The following is a 16782-nucleotide window of genomic DNA, read 5'->3' as shown; positions in this document are numbered from 1 at the left end:
ACACCCAGTCCTTTAACCCATTGTACCTGGGAATCAAACAAGTGTCTTGGTGCTGCAGAGATGCTGCTGATCCCATTGCACCACAGCTCACAGCCCTGGGAAAGGAAGGCTCCATTAGGTCAGTTAAGAGAGTACGTAGGATTTTTCATGAGGAAGATACCTCCCAGGTTCTCCTCACGTAGCAGATAAAACAGAAATGGGCTTAAGTTGTAAGTGAACTATCCCAGTTGGATTTAAGGAAGTTGGGCAGGAAAAAAAAAAAAGCCAGTGACACCAAAATATGTCTCTAAGGAGGCCAAACGTTTCTTGGGGAGGACTGCACCCCATCTTCCTAGATGTTCAGTCACCCACCAGGGGACCCTCCTAGGCCCTCCCAGCCTCCCTGGTCTCCTGGGGTCCTGAGTGCATGGCCATGTGTCTGGGCTGGGGTGAGCTCGGGACTTGACCTGCAGGGGACTGTGAGGGGTTGCTGTGCAAAGAAGGGTGCCTGTGTAGGCTTGGGTTGTACATCCCTTGTCATTCACTTTAGCCTCATGTCCCAGAGGGGTGACCGTGTGCAGCCTGAGGCTGGTCCCCCAGAATTCCAGGCCCTGCCTGCAGAACTCTGAAGCTTGGCCTTGGCTTGCATGTCAGCCAGGGTGGGGACTGAAGCCCAGCCTCTAAGGGGTTGGTACTAAGCCAGGCAATGCTGCTGGCAGCTGGCACCTCCAGTGTCTGAGGCCAGGCCTGGTGCTCCCTGGCTTGAGAGACTGGCTTTGACCACACACAAGCCTGAGGTTTGCAGATTTGCAGCTGTGACGAGTCTGGCCTTACAACTTCGAGCATACATCCTCCTCTCTTGGAGTTCGTGTTTCTGAGTCTGTAAAAGGTGGACTGTGGCTTCAGTTCTGGGATTTGCAGGCCTGATGCTCCGCAGATGCGGTTTCCACCAAAAGCCACTGGGGGTGTTGTGGCTCCCAGCGCTGCTGGCCAGTATTTCAGGCAGGGAGCTAAGGTGGGGGTAGGGTGGTGGAAGGTGTGGTGGTCCAGGTCCCCAGTGGACCTCTGGTATGTCAGGGACAGCCAGGGGCTTGGCTAGCTGTCTGAGTCACCTTGGACCTTAACTATTCCTTGACCTTCTATGCTTTGAGGCTGAATTGGAACCTCCCCATGCAGCTTGCACCATGGGGGCCCTTCCCATCTCTTCAGTGCCCCAACTGTCACCACCTTCCTGGGGACAGGGACATGCTTGGACTGTTTTTCATGCGGTTTCCTGGGCATCTCTGCTCATTCACCCCTGTGTCCATGTGTGGGATGTTTGCAGGTTCTCTGCAGGTACGTCTTTGTCCCTGACAGGCTTTCGTGGTTTGTGGGACCCCTGTCCCAACTCCAGATGTTTTAAGTAGGTTGAATAGGAAGGCAGAGCCCAGGCACTAAGGATGGAATTGTGCTCTTTGCAGCTACAGCGCTGTCAGCGGGATCTGTAATCAACCTTCGCCAGGAGATCCATCCCCCATTCTCCTGTCCTCTTCTCCCTGCCCCTGCCTTGGCCCTACCCATCTCCATCCATTTCTTTGTCCTTCAAGGTGACTGCTCCTCTCAAGGTCTCAGATCTCCGGAGGCCTGGTCTTCCTTTTTCAGACACTTCGAGCATATCCTCTTCCCTCCCCACTGTGAGCATTACCTCCTGGAGCCCTCTGAGACCCTGCCCTACCCTTGGCTTCTCCTTCTCTCTCCTTTCGAACATGCTCACGGCATGCAGAAATTCCTGGGCCAGGGGCTAAGCCACAGCAGTGACCGTGCCAGGTCCTTAACCCACTATGCCACCAGGAAACTCCTTTCTCTTTTCTGGTGGCTCAAGCATGTTCTAACCAGGAGTTAAAGCAGTTCTCTAACTCATTTTTTTAAAAAAATAAAATTTACAGGAAACTTGCAAGAATAATTCCCACTTACCCTTCACTCAGACCCATTGTTAACATTTGCCACATTTGCTCTATTATCCTCTAGACGTGTATTTAGATATACAGTTTTTCTAAACCATTTGACAGTTAGTTGCAGACAAAATTCCCTTTGACCCTTAAATTCTTCAGTGTGTATTTTTTTTTTCTTCTTTTTTTTTTTAATCGGGCCTCACCCGAGGCATATGGAGGTTCCCAGGGTAGGGGTCCAATTGGAGCTACCACTGCTGGCCTATGCCAAAGCCACAGCAACGCAGGATCTGAGCCGCATCTGCGACCTACAGCAACACCGGATCCTTAACCCACTGAGCGAGGCCAGGGATCAAACCCGCAACCTCATGGTTCCTAGTCAGATTCGTTTGTGATGCACCACAACGGGAACTCCCAGTGTGCATTCCTTAAGGACAAAGCCATTCTCTTATCAAACCACAGTACCATGATCAAAATCTGGACGTTGACATTGATAAAATACTGTTATATCATGTAGTTTAAACTTTGCCCTTTTTCCCAGCACTCTCCTTAGTAGCAAATAAAAAAGAAAAAAAAAAAACAAAAAAAACCTTATTTCTCCAGTTCACTGTCCAGCCCAGGACCATGTACTGCATTTAATACTCATGTCTCTTTTGTTCTAGAAGACTCTCCAGTCTTTCTTGGTCTTGCATGACCTTGATTTTTGAAGGAGACAGGCCAGTTATTTTGTAGAGCACGTCTCAGTTTGGTTTTTCCTGCATTTCCCCCTAATTAGATTCAGGTTCTGCATCTTTGGCAAGACTGTCCTGCACATTGTTCTGTATTTCTTACATCATCGGACTCTGTGATCATTCTTGGATTAAAGCTCAGTTTCTTTATTCTTTAGTCTACGTTCATATTTGGACCCAGCTCTACCACCTACTCCCTGGGACCCCCATCTTCATCCCACCAGGGTTTGCCCCACACCTGTCATACCTCTGGCCCATAGTTTGTGCCCCTGGTGCACCCCCATTAAGTTTTTATTTTGGGTGTCACAGGCTTTTGTTTTTTCTTTTTTTGGATTCCCCTGAAGCATATGGAAGTTCCTGGGCCAGGGATTGAATCTGAGTCAGAGCTGTGACCTATGCCACAGGTGTGGCAATGCCAGATCTTTAACCCGCAGCACTGGGCTGAGAATAGAACCTGCACCTTCACAGAGACAAGCTGGATCATTAAACCACTGTGCCACAGTGGGAACTCCCAGAGGCCTTTCTTTTTTTTTCTTTCTTTTTTTGTCTTTTCAGGGCCACACCCAAGGTATATGGAGGTTCCCAGGCTAGGGGTCCCATCAGAGCTGCAGCTGCCAGCCTATGCCACAGCCATAGCAATGCAAGATACGAGCCATGTCTGTGACCTACACCCCAGCTCATAGCAACTCCAGGTTTTTAACCCACTGATTGAGGCCAGGGGTCGAACCTGCATCCTCATGGATACTAGTCAGATTCACTTAAGCTGAGCCATGGCAGGAACTCCCAGAGCCTTTTCTTGAATTCAGATCCCACCCAGGTTTGTCAGTGGATGATCAGTCCTTTGCTGCCTCTGACTTGTCACTTCAGTGCTTACCCTGCTCCCTGTCCTGTGGAGCATGCTTCCAGAATGGTGTTCTTTTCCTACTGTGAGTAAACAATATGAAAGTTCCTTTAATGTTGGTTCAGGAGGAGGTGGGAGAGTAGCTAGAATCAGTAGAGTGTTTGTACCATTGGCCATGCCCAGGTTTAATCTCACTGAATCCTGACCACAGCCTGGTGTTGTGCTCCATGCTGTTATCTTTTGCGGATAAGGAAAAGGTGACCATGGAGATACCATGTCAAGGCCATACAGCTGATAGGCAGTGAGACTAAAACTGTATGGTAAAAGGGGAAGAAACAGTTCTGAATGCTGCAAGCCAGTAGAGAAGTGGGGAAGAAGGTCCTGCTGATTCCAAGCACCAGGGACATCATTAGTGATTTGTCCCATCACTGGAGGTGAGGTGAGAGACTGGAAGGGTGGAGGCTTTTTGGGGGGTGTCAGTTTGGGGCCTGCAATTCCATCTTTAGGAACAGTGGACTCAGAAAGAAGTGCAGAGTCAAGAGCTAATGGCTTCAAAGTGATCACACTGAGGGAGAAGGGACAGGAGCTAATGCAGGTTGTGAAGGAGAATCCGAGTTGTGATTGGAGGCCCTTTTCTGTCCCTGGGATGTCCTGGGTGCAGGAAGCAGGAGCTCAGAGAGCAGACATCGCCCTCCTTTCTACCCTTGCTGGGCTGTGTTAGGTCCTAGGGTGCAGAGATGAGGAAAATTCCCCTGCTTGTCCAGAGGAGCTTGTAGCCTAGTGACTCCCTTTTTTTTAATTATTATTATTATTTTTTTGTCTTTTCTAGGGCCCTACCGATGACACATGGACGTTCCCAGGCTAGGGATCAGATCAGAGCTGTAGGCGCTGGCCTATACCATAGCCACAGCAACTCGGGATCCGAGCCGCATCTGCGACCTACACCACAGCTCATGGCAACACCGGATCCTTAACCCACTGAGTGAGGCCAGGGACCGAACCGCAATCTCATGGTTCCTGGTCGGATTTGTTAACCACTGAGCCACAATGGGAACTCCATGACTACTATTTTATTCTTATTTAGGACAGCAGAGGAATCGTGGTTTTAATACTCTTTGTATAAGACATGTTTATCAAAACCTATCTCCAAAGCTTAGACTGTCTGTGCTAGAAAGGACCTTAGAGGTCCTGTGTATCAGCATCCTCATTTGTCAGAGGAAGAATGGGGCACAGAGCAGCCAAAACACTTAGCATTGCCTGGACAAGCAAGTTGGCAGTGAGCTTTCTGGCTCCCATACCATGTCACCAACAGCATGATTGCTGTTACCGGCCACTTTAGGGAGGCTGTATAGAGACACCAGTTTGGGAAAAGTCAGCATCAGATTGAGTAGAGGGCTTGTTGGTTGAGCTTGCCCCTTGAGACCCCCTGCCCTGGTAGGACTCTTTGAGTTGGTGCTTAGCCATCCTGCCACAGTCCAGGCTCTGTCTGAGCTGTTGACTATTTGCAGTGCACTTTTCCTTGGACTTACCGCTTCTTGTAGTGGTGTGGCTCCTTCCACAGTCAGCCACAGTGCTGACTCCTTCCTGTTAGCCAGCTAGCTCTGCTGTTAGCCAGCAGGACCATCTCTTGAACCTATTTCTCGCTCATAATTTCTAATATTGTCACCCCCATTTATCTCTCCTGAACCACTGTGACAAGCCTCTGACTCTTCTCTGCTTTCATTCATCCTTTCCTCCATCTAACTCTTATGCAGTATAGACAGGTTAATCCTCTAGGAATGAAATCTCAGTACTGTAAGGAGTTTTTATATGTTTTAGTGCTTGAGCACCCATCTGACATTCTGTTACATAGTATTCCTGCCAGGTGGTCAGCCAGCCCATCTTAGTTATGTTTTTATACATTGTATTGAAGTAAAATATATTTACTCTTCTACATACTTGTTTTATGGGCATAATTGTCTCTTGAACCTCTGAACATATTAATGGTCAATTTTTACTCTTTTTTTTTTTTTTGATCCTCAAGCTTTTTTTAAAATTTTCTATTTATTTATTTATTTAGTCTTTTTAGGGCCACACTCGTGGCATATGGAGGTTCCCAGGCTAGGGGTCTAATCAGAGCTACAGCTGCCAGCCTACGCCACAGCCACAGCAACACCAGGTCTGAGCCGTGTCTGCGACCTACACCACAGCTCACAGCAACGCCAGATCCTTAACCCACTGAGCGAGGCCAGGGATTGAACCCACAACGTCATGGTTCCTAGTTGGATTTGTTAACCACTGCGCCATGACGGGAACTACTAATTTTTAAAATTATAGTTGACTTACAATATTATGGAAATCTCTGCTGTACAGAAAAGTGACATACACACACACACACACACACACACACACACACACACATACATATATACATTCTTTTTTTTAGTATTCTTTCCTGTCATGGTCCCAGGAAATTGGATATGGTTCTATGTTCTATAGAGTAGGTCCTTGTTGTTTATCCATTCTAAATGAAATAGTTTGCGTCTACTAACCCCAAACTCCCAGTCCTTCTCACTGCCTCCCACTTCCCCCTTGTTAACCACAAGTCTGTTCTCTATGTCTGTATGTTTCTGTTTCATGGATAGGTTAATTTATGCCATATTTTAGATTCCATATGTAAAGATATGTAAAGATATCATATAGTATTTGTTTTTGTCTTTCTGACTTACGTTGCTTACTATGATAATCTCTAGTTGCACTCATGTTGCTGCAGATGACATTCTTTCATTCTTTTTTATGGCCCAGTAGTATTCCATTGTATATATGTACCACATCTTTATCCAGTCCTGTTGATGGACATTTAGGTTGCTTCCATGCCTTGACGGTTATGAATAGTACTGCTGTGAACATTGGGGTGCATGTATCTTTACAAATTATATTTTCTCCAGACATATGCCCAGGAGTGGGATTGCTAGCTCACATGGTAGTTCCATATTTAGTTTTATTTTTCTCCTTTTCTTTGTTTTTTTTTTTTTTTTTGGTCTTTTTGCTATTTCTTTGGGCCGCTCCCATGGCATATGGAGGTTCCCAGGCCAGGGGTCCAATCGTAGCTGTAGCCACCGGCCCACGCCAGAGCCACAGCAACGCGGGATCCGAGCCGCGTCTTAACCCACTGAGCAAGGGCAGGGACCGAACCCGCAACCCCATGGTTCCCAGTTGGATTCGTTAACCACTGTGCCACAACGGGAACTCCTATTTTTCTCCTTTTCTGCTGCACCCATGGCATATGGAAGTTCCGGGGCCAAGGATCAAATCTGAGCCACATCTGCGACCTATGCTATTGCCGGATCCTTAACCCATGCATCTGGCCAGGGATCAAACCCATGCAGCCTCAGAGACAATACTAGATCCTTAACCCACTGTGCCATAGCAGGAACTCCTGTATTTAATTTTTTTAAAAAACTGAATGAATTTTATTATAGTTGTGCAACCGTCATCACAACCCACTTTTACAATGTTTCCATCCCAAACATGGATGGAAATGCCATCCCCCGCCCATCCTTCCACCGCAGCATGTCTCCTTGGGTAGCCATAGGTTTTTCAAAGTCTGTGAGTCAGTTTCTGTTCTGCAAAGAAGTTCATTGTATCCTTTTTTTTAGATTCCACACAGTGATGTTTGTGTCTCACTGTCCAACTTCACTTAGCATGATAATTTCTAGGTCCATTCATGTTGCTAAAAATGCCAGTATTTCATTCCTTCTTATGGCTGAGTAATACTCCATTGCGTATATGTACCACATCTTCTTGGTCCACTCCTCTGCAGATGGACCTTTGGGTTGCTTCCGTATCTTGGCTATTGTGTATAGTGCTACAATGAACATTGGGGTAGATGTATCTTTTCCAGTCATGGTTTTCTCTGGATAGATGGCCAGGTGTGGGATTGCTGGATCAAATGGTACTTCTATTTTTAGTTTCTTGAGGAATCTCCATACTATTTTCCATAGTGATTGCACCACTTTACATTCCCACCAACTCTGAAAGAGGGTTCCCTTTTCTCCACATTGTCTCCAGCATTTATGGTTTGTAGACTCTTTGATGATGGCCATTCTGGGTGTGGTGTGAGGTGGTACCTCATAGCAGTTCTAATTAGCGTTTTTCTAATAATTAGTGATGTTGAATAAGATTTCGTGTATTTTTTTGGCCATCTGTATGTCTCTTTGGAGAATTGTCTGTATAGATCCTCTGCCCATTTTTTGATGGTATTGGTTTTTTGTTTTTGTTTTTGGTATTGAGCTGCAGGAGTTGTTTCTATATTTTGGAGATGAATCCCTTGTCAGTCACTTCATTTGCACTTCATTTCTCCCATTCTGTGGGTTGTCTTTTCGTTTTGTTTAGGGTTTCCTTTGCTGTGCAAAACCTTTTAAGTTTAATTAGGTCCCATTTGTTTATTTTTTACTGTCATTACTATAGGAGTGGGTCTGAGAAGATACTGCTGTGGTTTATGTCAGAGTGTTCAGCCTATGTTTTCCTCTAGGAGTTTTATAGTATCTGGTCTTATATTTAGGTCTTTAGTCCATTTTTAGTTTATTTTTTGTATGGTGTTATGGAGTGTTCTAATTTCATTCTTTTACGTGTAGCTGTCCAGTTTTCCCAGCACCACTTATTGAAGGCACTGTCTTTTCTCCATTGTATGTTCTTGACTCCTTTGTTGTAGATTAGTTGACCATAGGTGTGTGGGTTTAATTCTGAGCTTTCTATGCTGTTCCACTGAGCTATATTTCTGGGGTTTTTTTGGTGCCAATACTGTACTGCTTTGATGGCTGTAGCTTTGTAGTCTAGTCTGAAGTTAGGGTGCCTGATTCCTCCAGCTCCATTTTTCTTTCTCAGGATGGCTTTGGCTATACTGGATCTTTTGTGCTTCTAAACAAACTTTAAAATATTTTGTTCTAGTCCTGTGAAAATGTCATTGGTAATTTGAAAGGGATTGTATTGAATCTGTAAATTGCCTTGGGTAGTATAGTCATTTTGACAATATTGATTCTTCCAACCCAAGAGCATGGTATATCTGTCTGTGTCTTCTTTGATTTCTCTCATCATCATCTTATAGTTTTCAGAGTACAGGTCTTTTGTCTCTTTAGGTAGGTTTATTTGTAGGTATTTTATTCCTTTTGATGTAATGGTAAATGGCATTGTTTCCCTAATTTTCCTTTCTGATCTTTCATTTTTAGTATATAGAAATGGAGTCTATTTCTGTGTATTAATTTTGTATCATGCAACTTTACCAGATTTATCAGTGTTCCCTTGTATGTTATTTGTTTCTTTACCATAGCTGCTTTCAATATTTTCTCTTTATATTTAATTTTGGGTTAGGGTTAGGGTTAATTTTGGTCAGTTTGATTAATATGTGTCTCAGGGTTTTCCTCTATGGGTTTATTTTATATGGTACTCATTGTGCTTTCTGAATTTGAGTGATTCCTTTCCCATGTTAGGGAAGTTTTCCACTATATTCCCCTCAGATATTTTCTCTGGCCCTTTTTCTCTTTTCCTCTGACACCCCTATAATGCAAATGTTGGTGCATTTAACATTGTCCCAGAGTTCTCTTAGATTGTTTTCATTTCTTTAAATCTTTTTTCTCTTTTCTCTTTAGTGTCAGTGACTTCCACTAGTCTGTCTTCCATCTCATTTATTCATTCTTCTACTTCCCATATTCTGCTGTTGATTCCTCCTAGTGAATTTTTTATTTCAGTTATTGTATTTTGTATCTCTGCTTGTTTAATCCTTAAATCTTCTATTTCTTTGCTCAGCGTTTCTTGTAATCTGTCGGTCTTTGCTGCCAGTTTATTTCCAAGATCTTGAATCATCTTTACTATCATTAGTCTAAAGTCTTTTTCATGGAGGTTGGTAGTCTCCAGATCACTTAGCTGCTTTTCTTTGTTTTTTTTTTTTTTCTTTTTCCCTTATCTGAGTCATAATTCTATGCCTTTTCATTTCATAGAGATTTTTGGTGTGGTCTCCTTTTTGCAGAGAGTAGAGTTGTAGCCTCTCTTCTGATGTCTGCCCCCCTTGTGGCTGAAGTCGGTATGGGGGCTTGCTGCAGGCTTCCTTATGGGAGGGACTGGTGCCTGCACACTGGTAGGTGGAGCTGAGTTTATCCCTCTGGTGGGTGGAGGTTGGTCTCTGGGTATGATTAGAGGTGGCTGTGTGCCCGAGCAGACTTTAGGAAGCCTGTTTGTTGATGGATAGGGCTGTGTTCCATACAAACATGTTTGTTGTTTGTCCTGGAGATTCTCAGCCCTGATGGGTGGGGCCAGATTTTTCCAAAATGGCCACCTCTAGAGGAGTTCACATTGATGATTATTCCCAAGACCTTTGCCTCCAATGTCCTTCCTCCACAGTGAGCCACAGTTACCCCCTATTTTCCCAGGAGATCTTCCAAGAACTGCAGGAAGGTCTGACACCAGATTCTTATGGAGTCTCTGCCCTGGGACCCAATGCACATGAAACCTGTGTGTGCCTTTCAGGAATGGAGTCTCTGTTTTCCCCTAGTCCTGTGGAGCTCCTACACACAAGCCCCGCTGGCCCTCAATGCCATGTGCTCTGGGGACAACTCCTCCAATGCCAGATCCCCAGATGTGGGAACCTGGTGTGTGGTTCAGAACTCTCATGCCTGTGGGTGAGTCTCTGCAATATAGTTACTTTCCAGTCTGTGTGCCACCCACCCAGCAGGTATGGGGTTGCTTATATCATGTAATCACCCCTCCTACCATCTCGATATGGCCTCCACTTTGTATTTTGGTGTAGGTTATCTTTTTTGGTTGTTTCCGGTCTATTTTGTTTTAGGTTGTTCAGCCATTGGTTGTAATGTTGTTGCTTTATGAGAGAAGGTGAGCTCCATTCCTTCTACTCTGCCATCTTAATCCCATCTCCCTCTATTTAGTTTTTTAAGGAATGTCTATACTTTTCTCCATAGTGGTTGTACCAGTTTACATTCCCTTTTCTCCACACCCTTTCCAGCATTTATTGTTTGTGGGCCTTTTTTGGCAACTCCTGCAGCGTGTGGAAGTTCCCAGGTCAAGGATCAGACCCATGCCACAGCAGCGACCCAAGTCACCGCAGTGACAACACCAAATCCTTAACCCTCTGTGCAACAAGAGAACTCCTGTTTGTAGACTTTTGATGATGGCCATTCTGACTGATGGGAGGTAATACCTCATTGTAGTTTTGATTTGCATTTCTCTAATAACTAGTGATATCGATCATCTACTCATGGCTTTTTGGCCATCTCTCTGTCTGCTTTGGAGAAGTGTCTGTCTAGATCTTCTGACTTTTTTAATCTTGGTTTTTTTTTTTTGGTATAAAAGCTTAATGAGGTGTTTGTATATTTTGGAGATTAATCCCCTGTTGGTCACTTCATTTGCAAATATTTTCTCCCATTCTGTGAGTTGTCTTTTTGTTTTGTTTATAGTTTTCATTGATGTGGAAAAACTTCTAAGTTTAATGAAGTCCCATTTGTTTATTTTTGTTTTTATTTTCATTACGCTAGGAGGTAGATCTGAAAAGATATTGCTGCAGTTTATATCAAAGAGTGTTCAGCCTATATTTTCCTAAGAGTTTTATAGTATCTGGTCTTATATTTAGGTCTTTAATCTGTTTTAAGTTTATTTTGTGTATGGTGTTAGAGAATGTATAATTTCAACCTTTTACATGTAGCTGTCCAGTTTTCCCAGCACCACTTATTGAAGGCACTGTCTTTTCTCCATTGTATGTTCTTGACTCCTTTGTTGTAGATTTGTTGACCTTAGGTCCTTGGGTGTAATTTTGGACTTTCTGTCCTGTTCCATTGATCTATATGGCTGTTATCTTTGGTGCCTGTACCATACTGTTTTAACGACTGTAGCTTTGTAGTCTAGTCTGAAGTTAGGGAGCCTGATTCCTCCAGCTCCATTTTTCTTAGAATTGCTTTGGCTATTTGGGGATTTTTGCATTGCCATAAAAATTTTAAAACTTTTTGTTCTAGTTCTGTGAAAAATTCCATTGGTAATTTGAAAGGGATTGTATTGAATCTGTAGATTGCCTTGGGTAGTATAGTCATTTTGACAGTATTGATTCTTCCAACCCAAGACCATGGCTTATCTTTCCATTGGTTGGTGTCCTCTTTGATTTTTCTTATCAGCCTCATAGTTTTCAGAGTACAGGTCTTTTGTCTCTTTAGGTAGGTTTATTCTTAAAGTATTTTATTCTTTTTCTCATCTTTTTTTTTCATCTTTTTTTTTTGTCTTTTGTCTTTGTTGTTGTTGTTGTTGTTGTTGCTATTTCTTGGGCTGCTCCCGCGGCATATGGAGGTTCCCAGGCTAGGGGTTGAATAGGAGCTGTAGCCACCGGCCTATGCCAGAGCCACAGCAACGCGGGATCTGAGCCGCGTCTGCAACCTACACCACAGCTCATGGCAATGCCGGATCGTTAACCCACTGAGCAAGGGCAGGGACGGAACCCACAACGTCATGGTTCCTAGTCGGATTCGTTAACCACTGCGCCACGACGGGAACTCCAGTATTTTATTCTTTTTGATGTGATGGTAAATGAGATTGTTTCCCTAATTTTCCTTTCTGATCTTTCATTTTTAGTATATAGAAATGCAGTTGATTTCTGTGTAGTAATTTTGTATCCTGCAACCTTACCTTATTCATCAATGAGCTCTAACAGTTTTCTGGTAGCATCTTTAGGATTTTCTGTGTGTAGAAACATGGCAGTTTTACTTCTTTTCCAATTTGGATTCCTTTATTTCTTTTTCTTTCCTGATTCCCACGGGTAAGACTTCCAAAACTATGTTGAATAAAAGTGGCGAGAGTGGACATCCTTGTTTTGTTTCTGATCTTATCAGAAATTCTTTAAGCTTTTCACCATTGAGAATGATAGTCGTGGGTTTGTCATATATGGTCTTTATTATGTTGAGGTAACTTTCCATTATGTCCACTTTCTAGAGTGTTTTTATCAAAAATGGGTATTGGATTTTGTTAAAAGCTTCTCCTGAAGCTATTGAAATGATCTTATGGTTTTTATTCTTTGCTTTCTTAATGTTGTGTGTCACACTAATTGATTTGCAGATACTGAAAATTCCTTGTATCCCTGGGATAAATCCCAGTTGATCATGGTGTATGATCATTTTAAGGTATTTTTGGATTTGGTTTGCTAGTATTTTGTTGAGGATTTTGGCCTCTATGTTCATCAGTAATATTGGCCTGTAATTTCCTTTTTTTGTGATATCTTTCTCTGATTTTGGTATCAGGGTGATAATAACCTCCTGGAATAAGTTCAGAAGTGTTCCTTCCTCTGTAGTTTTTTTGAAATAGTTTCAGAAGGATAGGTGTTAACTCTTCTCTAAATGTTTGATGGAATTTGCCTGTGATGTCATCAGGTCCTGAACTTTTGTTTTTGTAAATTTTTAAGTTACAGTTTTAATTTCTGTATTTGTGATGTATCTATTCATATTTTCCACTACTTCCTGGTTCAGTCTTGGAGGGTTGTACCTTTCTAAGATTGTGTCTGTTTCTTCTAGATTGTCCATTTTATTGGCATATAGTTGCTTATAGTTTTCTTATGATACTTTGTTTTTCTGTGATGTCTGATGTAACTTCCCCTTTTTCTTTCTTTTTTCTTTTGTTTGTTTTATGGCTATACCTGCAACATATGGAATTTCCTTGTTTAGGGTCAGAGCTACAGCTGCCTATGCCACAGCCACAGCAACATTGGATCTGAGCTGTGTCTGCAACCTACTCTGCAGCTTCTGGCTCTGCCAGATCCTTAACTCACAGAGTGAGGCCATGGATTGAACCTGCATCCTCATAGACACTGTGTTGGGTTCTTAACCCACTGAGCCACAATGGGAATTCCAATAAATTCTCTTTTTCTATTTCTATTTTGTTGGTTTGAGCCCTCTTCCTTTTTTTCTTGATGTGTCTGTTTAAGGGTGTATCTTTTCAAAAACCACCTTTTAGTTTCATTTGTCTTTTTTGTTCTTTTCTTCACCTCTATCTCATGTATTTCTGCTCTAATCTTTTATGATTTCTTCCCTTCTACTATCTTTGGGTTTTGTTCTTCTTTCTCTGGTTGCTCTAGGTGTACAGTTAAGTTGTTTTGAGATATTTCTTGTTTTCTGAGTTAAGTTTGTATTGCTATAAACTTTCCTCTTAGAACTGCTTTTGCTGCATCTTATAGGTTTTGGATCATTGGGTTTTCATTTTCATTTGTCTCTAGATATTGTTTGATTACCTCTCTTAATTTCTTCAGTGATCCATTATTTTAGCAGCATATATATTGTTTAGCATCCATATGTTTGTGGGTTTTGCAGTCTTTTCCTTGTAGTTGATTTCTAGTTTTATCATGTTGTGGTCAGAAAAGTTGCTTGATATGATTTCACTTTTCTAAAATTTACTGAGGCTTGATCTGTGGCCCAGAACATGGTCTATCCTGGAGAATGTTCTGTGTGTGCTTGAGAAGAACATGCATTCTGTTGCTTTCTGATGGGGTGGTCTATAAATATCTGTTAAGTCCATCTGGTCTAATGCATCATTTAAGGCCTGTGTTTCATTGTTGATTTTCTGTTCATTGCTGAAAGTATGGTATTAAAATCTCCCACTATTATTGTGTTTTTGTTTATTACTCCTTTTATGGCTACTTGTAGTTCCCTTATATATTGAGGTGACCCTATGTTGGGTGCATATATATTCATAATTGTTATATCTTCTTCTTGGTTTATTCCCTCCCTTTTTAAAAATTTTTATGGCCACATCCACAGCATATGGAAATTCCTGGGCCAGGTATTGAGTCCAAGCCACAGCTTTGACCTACACCATCACTTCAGCAATGGTGGGTCCTTTTAACCCACTGTGCTGGACTAGGGATTGATCTGCACCTCTGCATCAACCTGAGCCACTGCTGTTGGATCCTTAACCTACTCTGCCACAGCAGGAATTCCTTGTCTCTTGATCATTAGGTAGTGTCCTTCTTCTCTTGTAACATTCTTTATTTTTAAATTCTGTCTGATATGAATATTGCTACTCCAGCTTTCCTCTGATTTCCATTTGCATGGAATATCTTCTTTCATGCCCTCACTGTCAGTGTATATATTTTCCTACCTCTGAAGTGGGTCTCATATAGACAGCGTATATACAGTCTTGTTTTTGTATCCACCTTTTCAGGGCTTTTTATGCTTTCCTTTGCTATACAAAAGCTTGTAAGTTTGATTAGGTCCCATTTGTTTATTTTTGGTTTTTTTTTATATTGCCTTGGGAGACCGATCTAATAAAACATTTGTACAATTTTTGTCCGAACATGTTTTGTCTATGTTCTCTTCTAGGAGTTTTGTGTTGTCATGTCTTGTTTTTTAGTATTTAAGCCACTGTAGTTTATTTTTGTGCATGATGTTAGCATGTGTTCTGATGTCATTGATTTATATGCAGCTGTACAATTTTCCCAGTACCATTTGCTCAAGAGACTGTCTTTTCTCCATTTTATATTCTTTGCTCCTTTGTCAAAGATTAATTGCCATGTATGTCTGGGTTTATTTCTGGGTTTTGTATTCTGTCCCATTGATTGTATGTCTGTTTTTGTACCAATACCACACAGTTTGGTTGTTGTAGCTTTGTAGTATCGTCTTAAGTCTGGAGGAGTTATGCCTCATGCCCTGTTTTTATTCCTCAGGATTGCTTTGGCAGTTGTGGGTCTTTTATGGTTCCATATAAATTTTTGGATTATTTGTTGTAGTTCTGTGAAAAATGTCATGGGTAAATTGAAAGGAGTCACATTCAGTATGTAGATTGCTTTGGGTAGTATGGCCATTTTAACAATATTAATTCTTCTAAAGAGCATGGGATATCTTTCCATTTCATTGAATCCCCTTTAATTCTTTTATCAATGTTTTATAGTTCTTAGCATATAAGTTCTTCACCTCCTTGGTCAGAATATTCCTAGGTATTTTTTTAATGCAATTTTAAAAGATACTGTTTTACATTCCTTTTCTGATATTTCATTGTTCATACACAAAAACACAACCAATTTCTGAATGTTAACCTCATGTCCTGCTACTTTGCTGAATTCCTTTATCAGATCTAGTAGTTTTTGTATAGAGTCCTTAGGGTATTCTATACATAATGGCATGTCATCTGCATATAGTGACAACTTTACATCTTCTTTCCAATCTGGATACCTTTTATTTCTTGTGTTTTTTGTGGCCAGGACTTCCAATACTATGTTGAATGAAAGTGGGGAGAGTGGGCATCCTTATCTTGTTCAGGATTTGAGCAGGAATGCTTTCAGTTTTTCTGTGTTGAATATTATGTTGGCTGTGGGTTTGTCATAAATGGCTTTTATTAGGTTGAGATATGTTCCCTCTATTACCGTCTTCAGTAAGGTTTTTTTTTTTTTTTAATCATGAATGGATGTTGGATTTTGTCGTATGCTTTTTCTGTATCTGTTGAGTTGGTCATGTGGTTTTTGACTTCTCTTTTGTTAATGTGGTGTATTACATTGATTGATTTGTGTATGTTGAACCATCCTCATGAACTTGGAATGAATCGCACCTAGTTGTGGTGTATGATGTTTTTTATGTGTTGTTGGATTTGGTTGGCTAAAATTTTGTTGAGAATTTTTGCATCTATATTCATTGAAGATTTTGCCCTATGATTTTTTTTTTATCTTTTGTCTTTTTAGGGCTGCACCTGAGGCATATGGAGGTTCCCAGGCTGGGGTCAAATCAGAGCTGTAGTCACCAGCCTGTGCCACAGCCACAGCAATGCAAGATCCAAGCCATGTCTGTGACTTACACCACAGCTCACAGCCCACTGAACAAGGCCAGGGATCGAACCCACATCGTCATGGATGCTAGTCAGGTTTGTTAACCACTGAAACGATGGGAACTCCTGATTTTCTTTTTTGGTGGAATCTTTGTTTGGTTTTGGTATTAGGGTGATGGTGGCTTCAGGATCGTCTTTGGGAGTATTTCATCTTCAGTCTTTTGGAAGAGTTTGAGAATGATCAATATAAGTTTCTTCTTGGTATATTTGGTATAATTCACCTCTGAAGCCATTTGATCCTGGACTTTTGTTTGTAGGGATTTTTTTTAAATTACAAATTCAGTTTCACTTCTAGTGAATGATCAGTTCTTCTAAGTACTCTGTTGTTGACTAGGTTATTCCTTCTCTCAGATGCCAGCTGCTTTGCTTTCTCACCCTCAGGCTTCTTTCTGAGCCCAACTTTCCTCAAATGTCCATGAATCTTGGTCATTCTCTTGTGTTTGTAATGGTGGTACTAGGCTGCTCTATTTGGGGG

At 41.9% G+C, this 16782-nt stretch overlaps 1 protein-coding gene across 2 annotated transcripts in view; it reads left to right on the top strand.

Annotated features, from left to right (window-relative positions):
* Positions 1–16782, top strand: part of PODXL2 (podocalyxin like 2) — a 43507-nt gene that overhangs the window by 15917 nt on the left and 10808 nt on the right. The window lies entirely within an intron of this gene.

The sequence above is a fragment of the Phacochoerus africanus genome, chromosome 1 (genome assembly GCF_016906955.1).
Source record: "Phacochoerus africanus isolate WHEZ1 chromosome 1, ROS_Pafr_v1, whole genome shotgun sequence".
In the NCBI taxonomy this organism is placed as follows: Eukaryota; Metazoa; Chordata; class Mammalia; order Artiodactyla; family Suidae; genus Phacochoerus; species Phacochoerus africanus.
This window is presented reverse-complemented; position numbering and strand designations above follow the sequence as displayed.